This window comes from Procambarus clarkii, chromosome 73 (assembly GCF_040958095.1).
Source record: "Procambarus clarkii isolate CNS0578487 chromosome 73, FALCON_Pclarkii_2.0, whole genome shotgun sequence".
In the NCBI taxonomy this organism is placed as follows: Eukaryota; Metazoa; Arthropoda; class Malacostraca; order Decapoda; family Cambaridae; genus Procambarus; species Procambarus clarkii.
Genome location: NC_091222.1, coordinates 308,690 through 327,919, shown reverse-complemented (window position 1 = coordinate 327,919; position 19,230 = coordinate 308,690).

Below are 19,230 nucleotides of genomic sequence, written 5' to 3'. Positions count from 1 at the left end.
CCGCCGCCTCGCAGTCCAGCTGTGGGAGCGTCCTCCGCGGCCTCGTAGTCCAGCTGTGGGAGCGTACACCTCCGCCGCCTCGCAGTCCAGCTGTGGGAGCGTCCTCCGCGGCCTCGCAGCCCAGCTGTGGGAGCGTCCTCACAGTCCAGCTGTGGGAGCGTCCTCACAGTCCAGCTGTGGGAGGGTCCTCCGCCACCTCGCAGTCCAGCTGTGGGAGCGTCCTCACAGTCCAGCTGTGGGAGCGTCCTCACAGTCCAGCTGTGGGAGCGTCCTCCGCCACCTCGCAGTCCAGCTGTGGGAGCTTCCTCACAGTCCAGCTGTGGGAGCGTCCTCCGCGGACTCACAGTCCAGCTGTTGGAGCGTCCTCCGCGGCCTCGTAGCCCAGCGGTGGGAGCGTCCTCCGCGTCCTCGTAGTCCAGCTGTGGGAGCGTCCACCGCGGCCTCACAGTCCATATGTGGGAACGTCCTCACAGTCCAGCTGTGGGAACGTCCTCACAGTCCAGCTGTGGGAACGTCCTCACAGTCCAGCTGTGGGAGCGTCCTCCGCGGCCTCACAGTCCAGCTGTGGGAGCGTCCTCCGCGGCCTCACAGTCCAGCTGTGGGAGCGTCCTCCGCGGCCTCACATTCCAGCTGTGGGAGCGTCCTCCGCGGCCTCACAGTCCAGCTGTGGGAGCGTCCTCCGCGGCCTCACAGTCCAGCTGTGGGAGCGTCCTCCGCCGCCTCACAGTCCAGCAGTGGGAGCGTCCTCCGCGGCCTCACAGTCCAGCTGTGGGAGCGTCCTCCGCGGCCTCGTAGTCCAGCTGTGGGAGCGTCCTCCGCCGCCTCGCAGTCCAGCTGTGGGAGCGTCCTCCGCCGCCTCGCAGTCCAGCTGTGGGAGCGTCCTCCGCGTCCTCACAGTCCAGCTGTGGGAGCGTCCTCCGCGGCCTCACAGTCCAGCTGTGGGAGCGTCCTCACAGTCCAGCTGTGGGAGCGTCCTCCGCGGCCTCACAGTCCAGCTGTGGGAGCGTCCTCACAGTCCAGCTGTGGGAGCGTCCTCACAGTCCAGCTGTGGGAGCGTCCTCCGCGGCCTCACAGTCCAGCTGTGGGAGCGTCCTCCGCGGCCTCACAGTCCAGCTGTGGGAGCGTCCTCCGCGGCCTCACAGTCCAGCTGTGAGAGCGTCCTCCGCGGCCTCACAGTCCAGCTGTGGGAGCGTACTTACAGTCCAGCTGTGGGAGCGTCCTCCGCGGCCTCACAGTCCAGCTGTGGGAGCGTCCTCCGCGGCCTCACAGTCCAGCTGTGGAAGCGTCCTCCACGGCCTCGCAGTCCAGCTGTGGGAGCGTCCACCGCGGCCTCACAGTCCAGCTGTGGGAGCGTCCTCCGCGGCCTCACAGTCCAGCTGTGGGAGCGTCCTCCGCGGCCTCGTAGTCCAGCTGTGGGAGCGTCCTCTGCCGCCTCGCAGTCCAGCTGTGGGAGCGTCCTCCGCGGCCTCGTAGCCCAGCTGTGGGAGCGTCCTCACAGTCCAGCTGTGGGAGCGTCCTCCGCCACCTCGCAGTCCAGCTGTGGGAGCGTCCTCACAGTCCAGCTGTGGGAGCGTCCTTCGCGGCCTCGCAGTCCAGCTGTGGGAGCGTCCTCACAGTCCAGCTGTGGGAGCGTCCTCCGCCGCCTCGCAGTCCAGCTGTGGGAGCTTCCACACAGTCCAGCTGTGGGAGCGTCCTTCGCGGCCTCGCAGTCCAGCTGTTTGAGCGTCCTCACAGTCCAGCTGTGGGAGCGTCCTCCGCCACCTCGCAGTCCAGCTGTGGGAGCGTCCTCACAGTCCAGCTGTGGGAGCGTCCTTCGCGGCCTCGCAGTCCAGCTGTGGGAGCGTCCTCACAGTCCAGCTGTGGGAGCGTCCTCCGCCGCCTCGCAGTCCAGCTGTGGGAGCTTCCACACAGTCCAGCTGTGGGAGCGTCCTTCGCGGCCTCGCAGTCCAGCTGTGGGAGCGTCCTTCGCGGCCTCGCAGTCCAGCTGTTTGAGCGTCCTCACAGTCCAGCTGTGGGAGCGTCCTCCGCGGCCTCGTAGCCCAGCTGTGGGAGCGTCCTCACAGTCCAGCTGTGGGAGCGTCCTCACAGTCCAGCTGTGGGAGCGTCCTCACAGTCCAGCTGTGGGAGCGTCCTCCGCCGCCTCGCAGTCCAGCTGTGGGAGCGTCCTTCGCGGCCTCACAGTCCAGCTGTGGGAGCGTCCTCACAGTCCAGCTGTGGGAGCGTCCTCAGCGGCCTCACAGTCCAGCTGTGGGAGCGTCCTCACAGTCCAGCTGTGGGAGCGTCCTCGCAGTCCAGCTGTGGGAGCGTCCTCCGCCGCCTCGCAGTCCAGCTGTCGGAGCGTCCTCCGCGGCCTCACAGTCCAGCTGTGGGAGCGTCCTCACAGTCCAGCTGTGGGAGCGTCCTCGCAGTCCAGCTGTGGGAGCGTCCTCCGCCGCCTCGCAGTCCAGCTGTGGAAGCGTCCTCACAGTCCAGCTGTGGGAGCGTCCTCACAGTCCAGCTGTGGGAGAGTCCTCCGCAGCCTCACAGTCCAGCTGTGGGAGCGTCCTCCGCGGCCTCACAGTCCAGCTGTGGGAGCGTCCTCACAGTCCAGCTGTGGGAGCGTCCTCTGCGGCCTCACAGTCCAGCTGTGGGAGCGTCCTCCGCGGCCTCACAGTCCAGCTGTGGGAGCGTCCTCTGCGGCCTCACAGTCCAGCTGTGGGAGCGTCCTACGCGGCCTCACAGTCCAGCTGTGGGAGCGTCCTCCGCGGCCTCACAGTCCAGCTGTGGGAGCGTCCTCCGCGGCCTCACAGTCCAGCTGTGGGAGCGTCCTCCGCGGCCTCGTAGTCCAGCTGTGGGAGCTTCCTCCGCCGCCTCGCAGTCCAGCTGTGGGAGCGTCCTCCGCGGCCTCGCAGCCCAGCTGTGGGAGCGTCCTCACAGTCCAGCTGTGGGAGCGTCCTCACAGTCCAGCTGTGGGAGCGTCCTCCGCCACCTCGCAGTCCAGCTGTGGGAGCGTCCTACGCGGCCTCACAGTCCAGCTGTGGGAGCGTCCTCCGCGGCCTCACAGTCCAGCTGTGGGAGCGTCCTCACAGTCCAGCTGTGGGAGCGTCCTCACAGTCCAGCTGTGGGAGCGTCCTCCGCCACCTCGCAGTCCAGCTGTGGGAGCGTCCTACGCGGCCTCACAGTCCAGCTGTGGGAGCCTCCTCCGCGGCCTCACAGTCCAGCTGTGGGAGCGTCCTCCGCGGCCACACAGTCCAGCTGTGGGAGCGTCCTCCGCGGCCTCGTAGTCCAGCTGTGGGAGCGTCCTCCGCGCCTCGCAATCCAGCTGTGGGAGCGTCCTCCGCGGCCTCGCAGCCCAGCTGTGGGAGCGTCCTCACAGTCCAGCTGTGGGAGCGTCCTCACAGTCCAGCTGTGGGAGCGTCCTCCGCCACTTCGCAGTCCAGCTGTGGGAGCGTCCTCACAGTCCAGCTGTGGGAGCGTCCTCACAGTCCAGCTGTGGGAGCGTCCTCCGCCACCTCGCAGTCCAGCTGTGGGAGCGTCATTACAGTCCAGCTGTGGGAGCGTCCTCCGCGGCCTCACAGTCCAGCTGTGGGAGCGTCCTCCACGGCCTCACAGTCCAGCTGTGGGAGCGTCCTCCGCGGCCTCGTAGCCCAGCGGTGGGAGCGTCCTCCGCAGCCTCGCAGTCCAGCTGTGGGAGCATCCACCGCGGCCTCACAGTCCAGCTGTGGGAACGTCCTCACAGTCCAGCTGTGGGAGCGTCCTCCGCGGCCTCACAGTCCAGCTGTGGGAGCGTCCTCCGCGGCCTCACAGTCCAGCTGTGGGAGCGTCCTCCGCGGCCTCACAGTCCAGCTGTGGGAGCGTCCTCCGCCACCTCACAGTCCATCTGTGGGAGCGTCCTCCGCGGCCTCACAGTCCAGCTGTGGGAGCGTCCTCCGCGGCCTCACAGTCCAGCTGTGGGAGCGTCCTCCGCGGCCTCACAGTCCAGCTGTGGGAGCGTCCTCACAGTTCAGCTGTGGGAGCGTCCTCCGCGCCCTCACAGTCCAGCTGTGGGAGCGTCCTCACAGTCCAGCTGTGGGAGCGTCCTCCGCGGCCTCACAGTCCAGCTGTGGGAGCGTCCTCCGCGGCCTCACAGTCCAGCTGTGGGAGCGTCCTCCGCGGCCTCACAGTCCAGCTGTGGGAGCGTCCTCACAGTCCAGCTGTGGGAGCGTCCTCCGCGCCCTCACAGTCCAGCTGTGGGAGCGTCCTCACAGTCCAGCTGTGGGAGCGTCCTCCGCGGCCTCACAGTCCAGCTGTGGGAGCGTCCTCACAGTCCAGCTGTGGGAGCGTCCTCCGCGGCCTCACAGTCCAGCTGTGGGAGCGTCCTCCGCGGCCTCACAGTCCAGCTGTGGGAGCGTCCTCCGCGGCCTCACAGTCCAGCTGTGGGAGCGTCCTCCGCGGCCTCACAGTCCAGCAGTGGGAGCGTCCTTACAGTCCAGCTGTGGGAGCGTCCTCCGCGGCCTCACAGTCCAGCTGTCGGAGCGTCTTCCGCGGCCTCACAGTCCAGCTGTGGGAGCGTCCTCCGCGTCCTCACAGTCCAGCTGTGGGAGCGTCCTCACAGTCCAGCTGTGGGAGCGTCCTCCACGGCCTCACAGTCCAGCTGTGGGAGCGTCCTCCGCGGCCTCGCAGTCCAGCTGTGGGACCCAGCAAACACAAATCATCTACACAACGTTCGCCTATCTCTTCCCATAGGTGTGGGAATGATTTGCATTGAGAATGGTGCAGGAGAGCCTTTGAGAAACTTTTACTCAAAAAATCCAAACACAAAGGTTTAATTATAAATTGTTTTTCTACAATTATTTTCTTTCAAATGTAAAACAAATAGTTTTTACATGTTTAAATATAAAATTTATGGTGTTTTTTTGTAAAATTCATTAATAAATTGTGAATGATATATATTGGCTGAGTGAAACCTTTAAAATCCATTTAGTTATAATTTGAACAGAAAAAAGTATTTTTCCAAATTTTCTAAAATTTGCTCTTTTTAACACAATTTGACTCCTTATACATTCCACTAAACACTATATCATGTTTAAATATATAATTTATGTATTATTCTCTAAAATAATTTATATAAATTATATAAGTTGCTGGAAAGTGGTGTTAAAGATTCTGAAAACATTTTGTTGTGTTAATATGTTCTTATTAACTATGTCTCAAGTTCACAGTTTATCAAACAAGAATATTAACATTCGTCAACTCTTAAAATCTTATATGTTATCTTGCTGGTGCAAAAAAGGGTGAATCTTTAGGAACAGCTATAGTATCTATATATCACAAATGGTGTTTTCCCTAACTCAAACAATGTAGGGTTTATTATTCTACACATATTTCTAATGACTCTTAGATGTTTACATTCTCTGAAGTATAATTGTGAAGGCTGTGTCCATCACTCTCAACACAGATTCTTAAACTCGTCTCTGCAGGTTCAACTATATAATTAGTTTCCATTTTGAATCTCCATGGACATTTGCATCCAAAATGAAACCAATGTGGTTTCCTTCAGCGCCTTCAGCCAGCACATTTGCTCATTCATTTCCACAGATTCCAACAAGGTAGGGGATTTACAGAAATTTGTATATTCATATTGTTATATATTAAAAATATGAATGCAGTTCAATATGATAAGACAAATACATGAGTTTATGATAAATTCGTTTTCTGTGATATACCATTGATATGCTCTTTTTTTCTTTAAACGGCAGACTAAACTAAAGTGCTCACATCAACAGATTTGATGTATAAATGGTCAACGCTCAACAGAGTTAGTATAAATGTATTAGTATAAATCTTACTTGTCTCATTGTTAATTCACATTCAATGTCAACTTGTGGTTGCATTGTACAAGGCCAACACAGATGATCGAAGGAAACTAACTCTGCTCTAGTTCCATGAAGTTGCTATTTGGTCTTTACTCAATGCATTGTACATGCATTGTACAAGGCCAACACAGATGATCGAAGGAAACTAACTCTGCTCTAGTTCCATGAAGTTGCTATTTGGTCTTTATTGAAATTTGACAAGGCAGAGTGGCCTGCAACAACTACACCATCTCCACATCTAGTTCATGCTCCAGACATAAATCATGACACTGGTCCTGTGTATCCTCCTGCTGACCCGTCAACACCTGGCCCGTCGGGTGTGAGGCGCCCTCTCTTCACGTCTACACCTAGTGCTGAAGCTGAATCTGATGAAGATAATTCATATTCCACATTAGTGTTTGAAAACAATAGTGAGAGCGACGATTCAGACAGTAGTTTATTGCCAACCCAGAGACAACAGCGACGTGTTGTTATAGCAGAGACTCGCCTGAACTATAAATTGAAACATGAGCTGGTAAAAATCCCCAAACGTCGCAGGTGTGAAGTGTGTTCAAAGTCGGGTATCAGGAAGGAAACTGGTATAGCGTGCAAGACATGCGATGTTCCACTTTGCGTCATACCTTGTAATTACACCACTTATCACAGGAAAAGGGTGTATTGGGTGGACAAGAAATAACCACCTACATCAGCTTCACTCCACCTAGGAACATCTGTTGAGCAACTTCAGGAATCAGTACCTGAAGGAGGTGGAGTGGAGATAAAATGCTCAACTTATTTTACTACAATCGTCTTTGCTTTGGTAAGTACACATAATTGTCTTAGATTGTTTCAGTATTGTAGTCTATTTTCTTAGGAATATTTTGATACCTAAATGAGAACTGTAGTACGAAAACTAAAGTAAGTATACATGAAACAAGAGAAACTTTTTTTGTGGGTGTTGCGGGTGTGAGTTGGAGTGTCAAGAGCGGGTTCCGGTTGTGTGTTTTCCGTCATCTCTACAGCTGTGAATTCCAAGGAATTGTATTTGATATGCATATGTCTGTGTAGGGAATTTTATTCCGAACACTATACAAAAAAAACGGTGTGAAACAAGTATAAACTTGAAAAACATGAGCAAAGTAAAAACTTTTGACGCTCACGGGTACAAACACGCGTAAGATTTTATTCGCCGCAAATTTATTTGACGCTGTGTTGGCCAACTCTACCCATGTTCTTATAGAACTTTCTATTGCGAACACATTGCTATAAAAATGAAATACGTAGCTTCAGAAATAATGTCAGGACAGTTAAATAAGTATAAACATTCAAAGCACTGCATCCCAACAGTGTCGTCCCTGCTGAAATCACGGCTAACGCTTCGCCCAGTTCCCACACTCGTGCGGGTCACCCGATACCATAATTAGACATTGATAGGCATATGTCTGGGTGGGGAATTTTATTGCGAGTTCAGTGATATCAAAATGAGCGCTGTAGGATGACTGTGAGGCTGGCAACAAACGAAAGAGTATGAACATTTACTTCCTGTTTGGGTGTCACGGCGAGTCATCTTCGTGTTTATTTACTTCGTGGTGGGATACCAAATGCTTCGGTGACATTTTATGCATATGATCTTGTAGAGAATTTTATTGCCAACGCATTGATACCAAAATGAAAAACGTAGCTTGAGAATTGAGGTTAGGAGCGTGAAAAGATTATAAACTTTTTTGTGTTTACGCTTGAGCGCCCAGAACGCCGCGCACACAACCCGCTTGGTTTTCCAGCTAGTGCCGCGCGCACTAAAGTGTTAAGCAACTGACATATGTGGAGAGCTAGTATCAAAATTTATATGTTTGTCCTGCACACCGCCCCCCATCCAGTGGGCAGCGGTGGATAGGTTACAATCACTTAGTTGTTATCTACAGTTAGCAAACTGGGGATATTTGGCTAAAATTTCTGGTAGCAGATCATTTTGAATGAAATATTGACACATCGCTGGAACATTGGTTATAGAATTGTCTCTAAATTCATGTATCTTTTCGCACTCCATCACATAGTGACGGAGGGTGTGCGAATAATTTTGTTGACACAGTTTACATTTGGTCAGGTCTACATCAGCAGATAATGAGAATTCCCAGAGATACTTGTAACCGAGTCTAAGCCGAGCAGTAGTAACATCTAGAAGTCTGCTGATTTTATTGGATGATCCATAGATGTGTGGCTCCTCTTGTATGATAGTATGATGATAGATGGAATTACTAGTTCCAGTTTCTAGGCAGGCGATGAGTACTCACAATAACCTTAATTAAGCGTCAAAACAAAAATGTGTATACTCTTTTTACTCTCCTGACCTTAGTTCTCGAGCTATGTATTTCATTTTAGTACCAACGTGTTCGCAATAACATTCTCTAGAAGAACATCAGCAAAAACGGTCACCAAAAGTTATATGAATACCAGCACCCAATAAATACCTACGTAGATGACTCGCCGTGAGTGCCCAAGAGCAACAAAATGTTTTTACTCTTGGGATTGTTATCACTTCCACACTTATCCTACAGCGTTAATTGTGGTATCAATGTACTCGCAATGAAATTCCCAACACGGTGATATGAATATAAACGTAGAATAATGGTCGCTGCCCACCCGCAAGAGTGTGGGAAGTGGCGGAACTGTTACCCAGTATTGGTGACAAGACGACACATGGGCGATACAGCGCTTTGAAAGTTTATAATTATTTCACTGTCCTGACATTATTATTGTATGTACGTCATTCATTTTTGTGCCAATGTTTTCGCAATAGAATGTTCTATGAGCCCGTAGGTAAAAAAGAGCAACAAAGCGTAAGATAGAATAGCACCATATATAAAACAACGCTGGTACATATCAGTGAGCGTCAAACGCACACGAAATGTGTGTGTTTGATGGTGGTCAAACGATGTTTGATGTGTTTGATCAGGTGATGTCCTGATCCGCCTAATTAAAGTATGAATTATGTTGAGAAAAAATAAGAAAAAAGGGAAAAAACAGGGGTGGGAGAAACATGACAGAAAAAGAGTAAAAATACAATTTGGTCAACAAAACAGCATTGTTTAAAATAAAAGATATGGATTGACATTTTGGGGGTTAGGTTGGTAGGTTACATTGAGTTAATTAGGTAGTACTTAGTGTTTATCTGTTATAGATAGGAGCTGCCTGGTATGGGCCAATAGGCCTTTTGCAGTTACCTTTGTTTTTATGTTTTTGCCCTGTAACCTAAATGGTTAGAGAGGCACATATATGGGCTTAGGGACTGAACCCCACACTACATTTAGCTAAGCTGGTTACAATCTTGATGATATAGTTACAAAATTCTGTATAAGTCGTCACATTATCAATGGGTTCGAGATCAACCACAATTTCCTGAATAGATATAACAAAGGGGATATTAATAGGGTATTAAAATTGTCAACACAAGATAGAACACGAAACAATGGGTATAAATTGGATAAGTTTAGATTTAGGAAAGACTTGGGTAAATACAGGGTCAGTAACAGGGTTGTTGATTTGTGGAATTTTTCTTAACTTATAAATTTATCTTTATTTATCTTAAACTGGTTGGGAGAGGTACAGTTTTTAACATAATTGGGAAGGTCATTCCACATTCGAGGTCTCTTGATTTGTAAAGCATTTCTAGTTTGACTAAGTCGTACTCTTGGAATATCAAATAGGTATTTGTTTCTGGTGTGGTGCTCATGGGATCTGTTACAACCTTCTAGGAAGCTTTTAAGGTCAGGATTGACATTACAGTGCAGCGTTTTATATATATAAAATACACATGAGAGTATGTGCAGGGACTTAATATCTAACATATTCAGAGATTTGAGTAAGGGGTCCATATATACTGCCCGGTTGCCTGAAATGCTATATGCCTACTATAGTGGCTATAGGTATTGTATGCACTAGCTCTATCTATAAATCCAACATTATGTTTGTAAATCAACTATGTATGTACTTTCCTGAATAAAATTGACTTTACTGTACAGTTATATTCTCTGTGGATTTGTTATCCCCTATCGTTTGGGAGAAAAAAAAGACTAATACGTTCGGCGAATGACTTTGACTTCAACTTCACTTTGACTTCGTTCATGTCATCGTATTTTCCGTAATATATAAAGGTTATGACAATGCAATTATATTATTGTGTGCAAATAAGTTTGAAATTTCATGTACCCTAAAAATATTAAAATAAAGAATAAGAATAATTAAATAATTGTTGTAGTAAATTGTCACACGTTCATCATACGCAAATGAACACACAGTTTGGAGCGTCAGTACAAGACCGCCGCCATTTTAAAACACGGCTTCGAATGTAAGTAATGTTTTTCTCGTACTAACACTGTGTTATACAATAGATTTGGTCTTGAATTCACAAATTTAGTTGTTACATCTGACAGAGTATGTTAGACGGTGTAATGCTGGTCCATGTTAACGTATTTGTGGGCTTGGTTGGTTTAAATGTGGAGGCGAGGCCTGGCAGTGCTGGTGTATGTGGAGGCGAGGCGAGGCCTGGCAGTGCTGGTGTATGTGGAGGCGAGGCCTGGCTGTGCTGGTGAGTATGTGGAGGCGAGGCCTGGCAGTGCTGGTGTATGTGGAGGCGAGGCCTGGCAGTGCTGGTGTATGTGGAGGCGAGGCCTGGCTGTGCTAGTGTGTATGTGGAGGCGAGGCCTGGCTGTGCTAGTGTGTATGTGGAGGCGAGGCCTGGCTGTGCTAGTGTGTATGTGGAGGCGAGGCCTGGCTGTGCTAGTGTGTATGTGGAGGCGAGGCCTGGCTGTGCTGGTGTATGTGGAGGCGAGGCCTGGCTGTGCTAGTGTGTATGTGGAGGCGAGGCCTGGCTCTGCTAGTGTGTATGTGGAGGCGAGGCCTGGCTGTGCTGGTGTATGTGGAGGCGAGGCCTGGCTGTGCTAGTGTGTATGTGGAGGCGAGGCCTGGCTGTGCTAGTGTGTATGTGGAGGCGAGGCCCTGGCTGTGCTAGTGTGTATGTGGAGGCGAGGCCTGGCTGTGCTAGTGTGTATGTGGAGGCGAGGCCTGGCTGTGCTAGTGTGTATGTGGAGGCGAGGCCTGGCAGTGCTGGTGTATGTGGAGGCGAGGCCTGGCAGTGCTGGTGTATGTGGAGGCGAGGCCTGGCAGTGCTGGTGTATGTGGAGGCGAGGCCTGGCTGTGCTAGTGTGTATGTGGAGGCGAGGCCTGGCTGTGCTAGTGTGTATGTGGAGGCGAGGCCTGGCTGTGCTAGTGTGTATGTGGAGGCGAGGCCTGGCTGTGCTGGTGTATGTGGAGGCGAGGCCTGGCTGTGCTAGTGTGTATGTGGAGGCGAGGCCTGGCTGTGCTAGTGTGTATGTGGAGGCGAGGCCTGGCTGTGCTAGTGTGTATGTGGAGGCGAGGCCTGGCTGTGCTAGTGTGTATGTGGAGGCGAGGCATGTACAACACTCCCCAATAGGAAGAAAACCCACTGGGTTCTAGGCTAGGTTAGGCTTATCTGTAATAATTGAATTAAGCCTAGCAAAGCCTAGAACCTAGTTCAGTAATTTAAAAAATGTTGTAACTTGAAAAATGCCATTCAATACATTAAACAATTTAAATATTTTCAGGCAATCAACACAACCCTCTCATGTTGGCTAACCCTCTCTCATGTTGGTCAATAATTTAATTATTTTTTTATGGAGTAATCTTTGCTGTTGAAATGTAGTCTTTTTGAGACTACATTTCAAATGTAGTGTGTGTGGAGGCGTGTATGTTAGGTATTACCTAATATACACGGTCTAATATATCTATCTGTGTGAAATAGATTAAATCCATTTATTTGATATTCAGCTAATAGTTCTGTATTTTCTACATTCATCCATGTTTTGGTAAGTGCAATAATATGTATTGTTTCATTGCAGATTAGAGATTCAAGATAGTTCTAGATTTCCGAAGTACTGAAACGCGCGCCATACAGGCTTGGTGGATCTAGGTGCAAGGTAAAATTATTTACATTTACTTGTTTTGTATTTATATGCATATATGCATTTATATGCATTATTCTATAGAATAATAGATCTCGTAATAATTTTGCAAAAATAGTGGCATTTACTATTTTTAAAAGATTATTAAAAAATTTACTGATATGGTGCATTCGGAAGGGCGAAGAGGGAGAACGGCCTGTTGACATAGCTCGGGTGCAGGGGGGGGGGGGTTGTGTAAAAGCCTGGTTTGTGCCTCGGAGAGGCTATGGGATCCAGTAAGTTCAGTAGAACTTCGGTTTCAACCCTTTTACCCTGTTGTAGCTCAGTCGATTAAGGCAGTGTCTGGGATGCTCCCGGACGCAGGTTCGAATCCTCGTCACGGCCCTTGTGGATTTGTTCATTTGATGCATCACGTTATTGTGATCTGTGTGTGTAATTCTTCACTTGCTACAGCAACAGGAATGTGTGTGTATGTATTTGTGTTGTTGAATATGACCGAAAGTGTAAGATTAATGATTCTAACACAAATCGTCTGAATAATTGTTTTTCTTCACTGTCGAGAGTAGTTAAAAAAATTTACTCGAGTTTATTTTCACACTTTATTTATGGTCCTTAAGTCCCTCTCCTTAATGCTGCTGCTGTTTCTCGCATCTTTGCATCGCTTGTATGTTTGGGGGTTTGGCCTCTTGCTATATATTGATTCCATTTGTGTGTGTTTGGGTCTCAGGCCCTCTCGCAATTTCTGTTGAACAAACCCCTTTTCCTAGTTCTGCATCTCTCCTTTGGTACAAATTTTGTTGTGCTTTTATCATATATTTCACAAAACTTGACATACATTTCATTTACTTCATGTCCTATCAGCAAGTGTTTGTCAAATTCTTTAAGGAAAGTTTATCATCCTGATTGCAGATCTCTAGCGATATTATGTCAACTTCTTGTGGATTCGCAATCATTATTTAATTTACCTTTAGGTGTTCTTTCACCAGCACAGCAACACTGTACCTCTCCCAACCAGTTTAAGATAAAAACTAAGTACTAACTAATTAACTCAATGTAACCTACCTTACCCCCAAAATGACAACCCATGTCTTCTATTTTAAACAATGCTGTTTTGTTGACCAAATTGTATTTGTTTTTTTCTGCAATGTTTCCCCCCCCCCCACCACTCTACCACCACATTGAGTTTAGTAGCTCTGTGCACGTCAGGTGCTGTTTAATATACAGACCTACTCCTCCATTTGACCTAGTTTCTCTATCACATCTATATCACTTTGTGCTTTAGGCCTGGTGGAGCTTGGTCCACCAGGCGGTTGTTTGGAGTGGCCCGCAGATCCACATACAGTCTGCATATGATATACAGTCTGTTGATCAATTGAACTACAGTAGTTAGTTTTTATCATCCGAATGCACCAATATGTGTTCATTCTTCCCAGATGAAGGAACTAGGTAATATTCATCATCTGAATGCACCATCTGAAGCTTTAACACACTCATGATACACGAGAGGTTTAAAAAACTTTTAAAACTTTTAAAACTTTTTGACCTATGTATTTAAAAGCAATTCTAAAGTTAAAAAGTGTAGCATAGGCCCCCTCGCAGAATGTTCTTAATATGATCCTCAGGTTATAGTTTTCTATCTAAAACCACCCCTAGATCTCTTTCTTGATCAGAATTCTTTATAGATCTCTGTGGCTCGATCATAGAAACTGAGCAAATTCGTTACACTGGACCTTCCAGATCGAATACCATGCTGACAGTCTGATATATCATTCAGTACGTCTGCATCTGAAATTGAGCAATACCGGATTTATTATTTGGTTTTATAAATTTTATACTTATAATCTTAACTTATTTCAGAGACCACGAGTAATCTGGGCTTCGAACTCAACAGAAAAGCCTTCCGTAGACCTGCTTCTTTGCTACATAATAGACAAAATTTAGTAAGTATTGATTTATTTACTATTTATTATTTATTTACCGTTATTAGTATAATAGATCTCGTAATAATTTTGCAAAAATAATGGCATTTACTATTTTAAAAAGCTCGGGTGCAGGGGGGGGGGTTATGTAAAAGCCTGGTTTGTGCCTCGGAGAGGCTATGGGATCCAGTAAGATCGTCCTTCCTTTCCTCCCTAGAATCTGGATGTAGCAGGTGCTCAATTGTCAAAAGTGAAAAATTGGTTTTGTCTTCCGAATGCACCATTTCTGTAAATTTGCTAATAATCTTTTAAAAATAGTAAATGCCATTATTTTTGCAAAATTATTACGAGATCTATTATACTAATAACGGTTTGATAAAATACAGTAGACTGCCTACTGGATAATAGTTCCAGTCCACCTGTAGACAGGGATCTCACATCAGCTTGTATATTATACAAGGATAAGATTTGATAAATTCAGTTATTTGACTGAACACTGGCTCAGTTTAAATCAGAGATTTAAACATACATAGTCTAACCTAGTTCCATAACTAACAGCCATTAGCCATTCATGCACAGCCATCAGCTGGGCCATAGACCGGCAATTTTGCTTTTTTCCCAAGCCGGTCTGTTTTTTTTCGATGCCTCAGTGGCCCATGCACAGGTCCGTTCAAGGGGATTAAATAGCCGTTCTATGGCCCCAGGGTTTGTATTTTATCAAACTCTTATTAGAATAATAGATCTCGTAATAATTTTGCAAAAATAGTGGCATTTACTATTTTAAAAAGCTCGGGTGCAGGGGGGGGGGGGGGTTATGTAAAAGCCTGGTTTGTGCCTCGGAGAGGCTATGGGATCCAGTAAGATCGTCCTTCCTTTCCTCCCTAGAATCTGGATGTAGCAGGTGCTCAATTGTCAAAAGTGAAAAATTGGTTTTGTCTTCCGAATGCACCATTTCTGTAAATTTGCTAATAATATTTTAAAAATAGTAAATGCCATTATTTTTGCAAAATTATTACGAGATCTATTATACTAATAACGGTTTGATAAAATACAGTAGACTGCCTACTGGATAATAGTTCCAGTCCACCTGTAGACAGGGATCTCACATCAGCTTGTATATTATACAAGGATAAGATTTGATAAATTCAGTTATTTGACTGAACACTGGCTCTGTTTAAATCAGAGATTTAAACATACATAGTCTAACCTAGTTCCATAACTAACAGCCATTAGCCATTAGCCATTCATGCACAGCCATCAGCTGGGCCATAGACCGGCAATTTTGCTTTTTTCCCAAGCCGGTCTGTTTTTTTCGATGCCTCAGTGGCCCATGCACAGGTCCGTTCAAGGGGATTAAATAGCCGTTCTATGGCCCCAGGGTTTGTATTTTATCAAACTCTTATTAGAATAATAGATCTCGTAATAATTTTGCAAAAATAGTGGCATTTACTATTTTAAAAAGCTCGGGTGCAGGGGGGGGGGGGTTATGTAAAAGCCTGGTTTGTGCCTCGGAGAGGCTATGGGATCCAGTAAGATCGTCCTTCCTTTCCTCCCTAGAATCTGGATGTAGCAGGTGCTCAATTGTCAAAAGTGAAAAATTGGTTTTGTCTTCCGAATGCACCATTTCTGTAAATTTGCTAATAATCTTTTAAAAATAGTAAATGCCATTATTTTTGCAAAATTATTACGAGATCTATTATACTAATAACGGTTTGATAAAATACAGTAGACTGCCTACTGGTTTTACCTGTAATAAGGTTTGATACAGATGATTATGATTATGGTTTTGGCCTCCACCACCCTCTCACCTAACTTGTTCCAACCATGTCTACCACGCTGCTTGCGAAAGTTAATTTTCTAATATTTCTGTGGCATCTTTGTTTGGTTACCTTTTACAATATCTTCTTTTTATTCTACCATCTAGTTTTGGCATTTTATGCCTCTAACCTGGGAGCCACTTATTGGCAAGTCTATACCTTTACCAGTTGATGTGATTCTTTAGATATGGGCACCATATCTCCAGGTGTCCTACACAATTAGCTTTAATTAAATTTTCCAAAATTATCACTTACACTTGTAATACAGGGTTCTAGGTTCCCTATAGTGTCCTTTATTGAAATAGAGTTTAACAACAATTTCAATGTCCCTATTTTCTTTTAGATTATATCTCAACATATAATTAATGTCCAACAGGACATGATTACTCTTTCCAATGGGAGGATGGTATTGAATATTTGATCTAGTACTGATGGAATAATTTATATAATAATCACTAGAAATTATTTCGATAAGAATTTGAATTTATGCATGTCTTTGTTTTGGCATGCCTCTATTTCCATATGTTACATTTCTGCATGTCTCCAATTCTGGAAGTGTTCACTTTTGCATGTGCCTGACAAGGATGTTATATGCACCAGCTTTAATTATCACACATTGTATATAATGAATGACTTATTTTTAGAATTTTAATACATATTGCATCTGTCAATACATTATTAACAATAATATAGGTAATATGGTAGTCTAATGTAGAAATTTGACACTCTTTAACAGAATGTACGAGTATAAGCGAAAAAAGCGACTCCAATACAACAACAGTCGGATGCAAGTATCAAGAAGGCTAAAACGTATACACAAAATGCATCCAAATACAGCTGTACACACTAGTGAACCCATTAATCTTACTGAGGCAGCATCAAGTTCAGAGATTGAGTCGTCAGACAATGACATTAGTTCTTTTGAAGCCGAGTCAAATCAAGAGTATGGATTAGGCTCTGAAATTGATGATTTACACATGAATCTTACTGATATTCATGATGTATTATCTAATTCTCAAAGTGAGGAGGAGAATGATGACCATGATAATCATCATTCACTTGTTTACCCACAGAATTTATTAATTCAGTGGGTAAACAAGAATGGTGTTACACACAATGCTGTTGATGAATTATTTTTTTGCAGTAACAGAAAAAATGGAATACATAATGAAGGAATTATCAAAATTGACATTTTTATCAGGGGATATCCTGAATATTGTCAAAATGACGGAAACCCATATGTCAAAAACACATGGAGATATACCAATCCTGGAAGACATTCTTCCATCCCCACTTGAAACTGTTGAGCAGGTGGAAAGTCTGTCACATGAGCTAAAAGTTAACAGTGAATATAAAAAGAGTATGGTAAGTGTTGCTTAATTCTTTTAGCCTGAGTATGGTAAGTGTTGCTGAATTTTTTTAGCCTTGTACATATGTCTTTTGATTAGTTTTTTTGCAGATGAAGGAAGGTGGGGTGGCACATAATTGATTGTTCAGTGTTATGTTTAAGGTACAAATAAAACAAAAGCAAAAGTTACTCAAATTCGTTGATTTTTGTAATAGTTAAGAAGGAAAATATTTTAATGCTATTTATTTAATACAGTTGGAAATTAGAAAATCTAATGTTGAGATTGAAAGATATATATTATTCTCTATTACCTTACGGCTTATGCATTATTTTAACAGGTCCAGACGCTGTCTCAAATGGGCGGTGCAAGCTGTGGAGACACAGTGAGACGAATGATGAGGAGGATAGGGACCTATGGGGTCTGGTCTCAGTATTCACTCGTTGGGCGCAAGAGGAAACGTGTCTTCAAAACCTTGGATATTTGTAATGTAATAATAAGTACGTAAATTTGACATTTTTTTGGATTATATATGTCTGCATGTATTATGTATTATACTTGCATGCTTGTTAATGACTTGTATTCTAGTCTTGTGGGTATCTCCTTTCTCCTACGGGCCAAATGCTTTGTTCTTACCTAGCATTTTGCTTTGTTTGGGTATGAATGTTTGTGTACCTTCATTGTATATTTTGCAAAATTTGCCATATATCTCATTACTCCTCTGCCTAGCAACAAGTCTGTCTAATTATACTCAATAACTATTTTTCAAAGTTCCCCATAGTGTCCTTTATTGAAATAGAGTTCATGAACCGTTTCAATATCCTTATTTTCTTCTAGATTATATCTTAAAGTATATTTAAATGTTATTGTTATTAAATGTTATTGTGACATTGCATTGCAATTGAGCTGCGTTGTTAACCATTCTGTTCATTTCATGAGTATATTTTATTTTCTATTTTTTCATATCATTTTTTTTATCTGTTTTTATTTTTCAGTGATGGGAATATCAGATCATTTGATGTTCCCATCAGAAAATTGGGAAAGTCAGATCTTTTGATGTTCCCAATTTTCAGATGGAAGCATCAGACCATCATGGAATGCATGGGATGAGGTAGTTTAGAATGGTGGGGAGGACGAGAGGGGGGATGGTGGGGAAGACGAGGGAACAGAGGAGAGGGTAATGGTGGGGAGGACGAGGGGACAGGGGAATGGAGAATGCTGGGGAGGACAAAGGGGACGAGGGGACGGAGGAAGACTGGAGAACAGGGGAACACCTAAATAAAAGCCAACAATGTTATTACTCTGTGGCTTCTTGTCTCCTGACAAAAAGAATTATAATTATATATATTAATTAATTCTTATAACTTTCCAGAAGCCTGTATCAACACCCACACTAATGCAACTGAAAGAGATGTTGAGACAAGTATTGCTGATATGTTGAAGAACGCCCCAAACAAACACGGTGGAAACAGATACAAGGTAAAGTTTGCCAATTTGCTGTAGTCTAATTCAATCTCTTTTTAGTAATCTTTGTGAACATTTATGCTATGAATAAGATAAAATAATGCAATTGATTTTGACTAAATATGTAGATATATTTAATTTTCTGAGCACTAATAATGAAAGAAAACCAAAATAAGAGGTGGCTACTATCTCTAATAATGGGCTGGAATAATACAGGATATAATAATATATATATATATATAAATATATATACATATATTTATATATATATATATTTATTTATATAAATATATATATGATATATATATTCTATTCTATTAGTCTATTCTATTCTATAGTTTTATATAGATTCTTGTTTTAGTTTCTTTCTATAATATGGAAAGGGTTTTTAATTAATAAATTAAATATTATATAATAAAATAATGTATTATTGAAAACAATTAGTAACAAACAATATTTCATTACAGGGTGGTGAAGCAAGAATACATGTGCATCACATAGCAGAGTCGGATATGACGAATAATGAAAATAGCGGAGAGCCTGGTGCATGGCATACCGCTGAATCTTCTCTAATGTCTATATAGAAGAATCTTTGTTTCTGTGTGTATATATGTATATATATCATTAATAAAATATATATATATATATATATATATATATATATATATATATATATATATATATATATATATATATATAACCTATATATATATAACCTATATATATATATAAATATTTATATATATATTTATATATATATATATATATTTATATTTATATTTATATATATATATATATATATATATATATATATATATATATATTTATATATATATATATATATTTATATATATATATATATATATATATATATATATTATATATATATATAT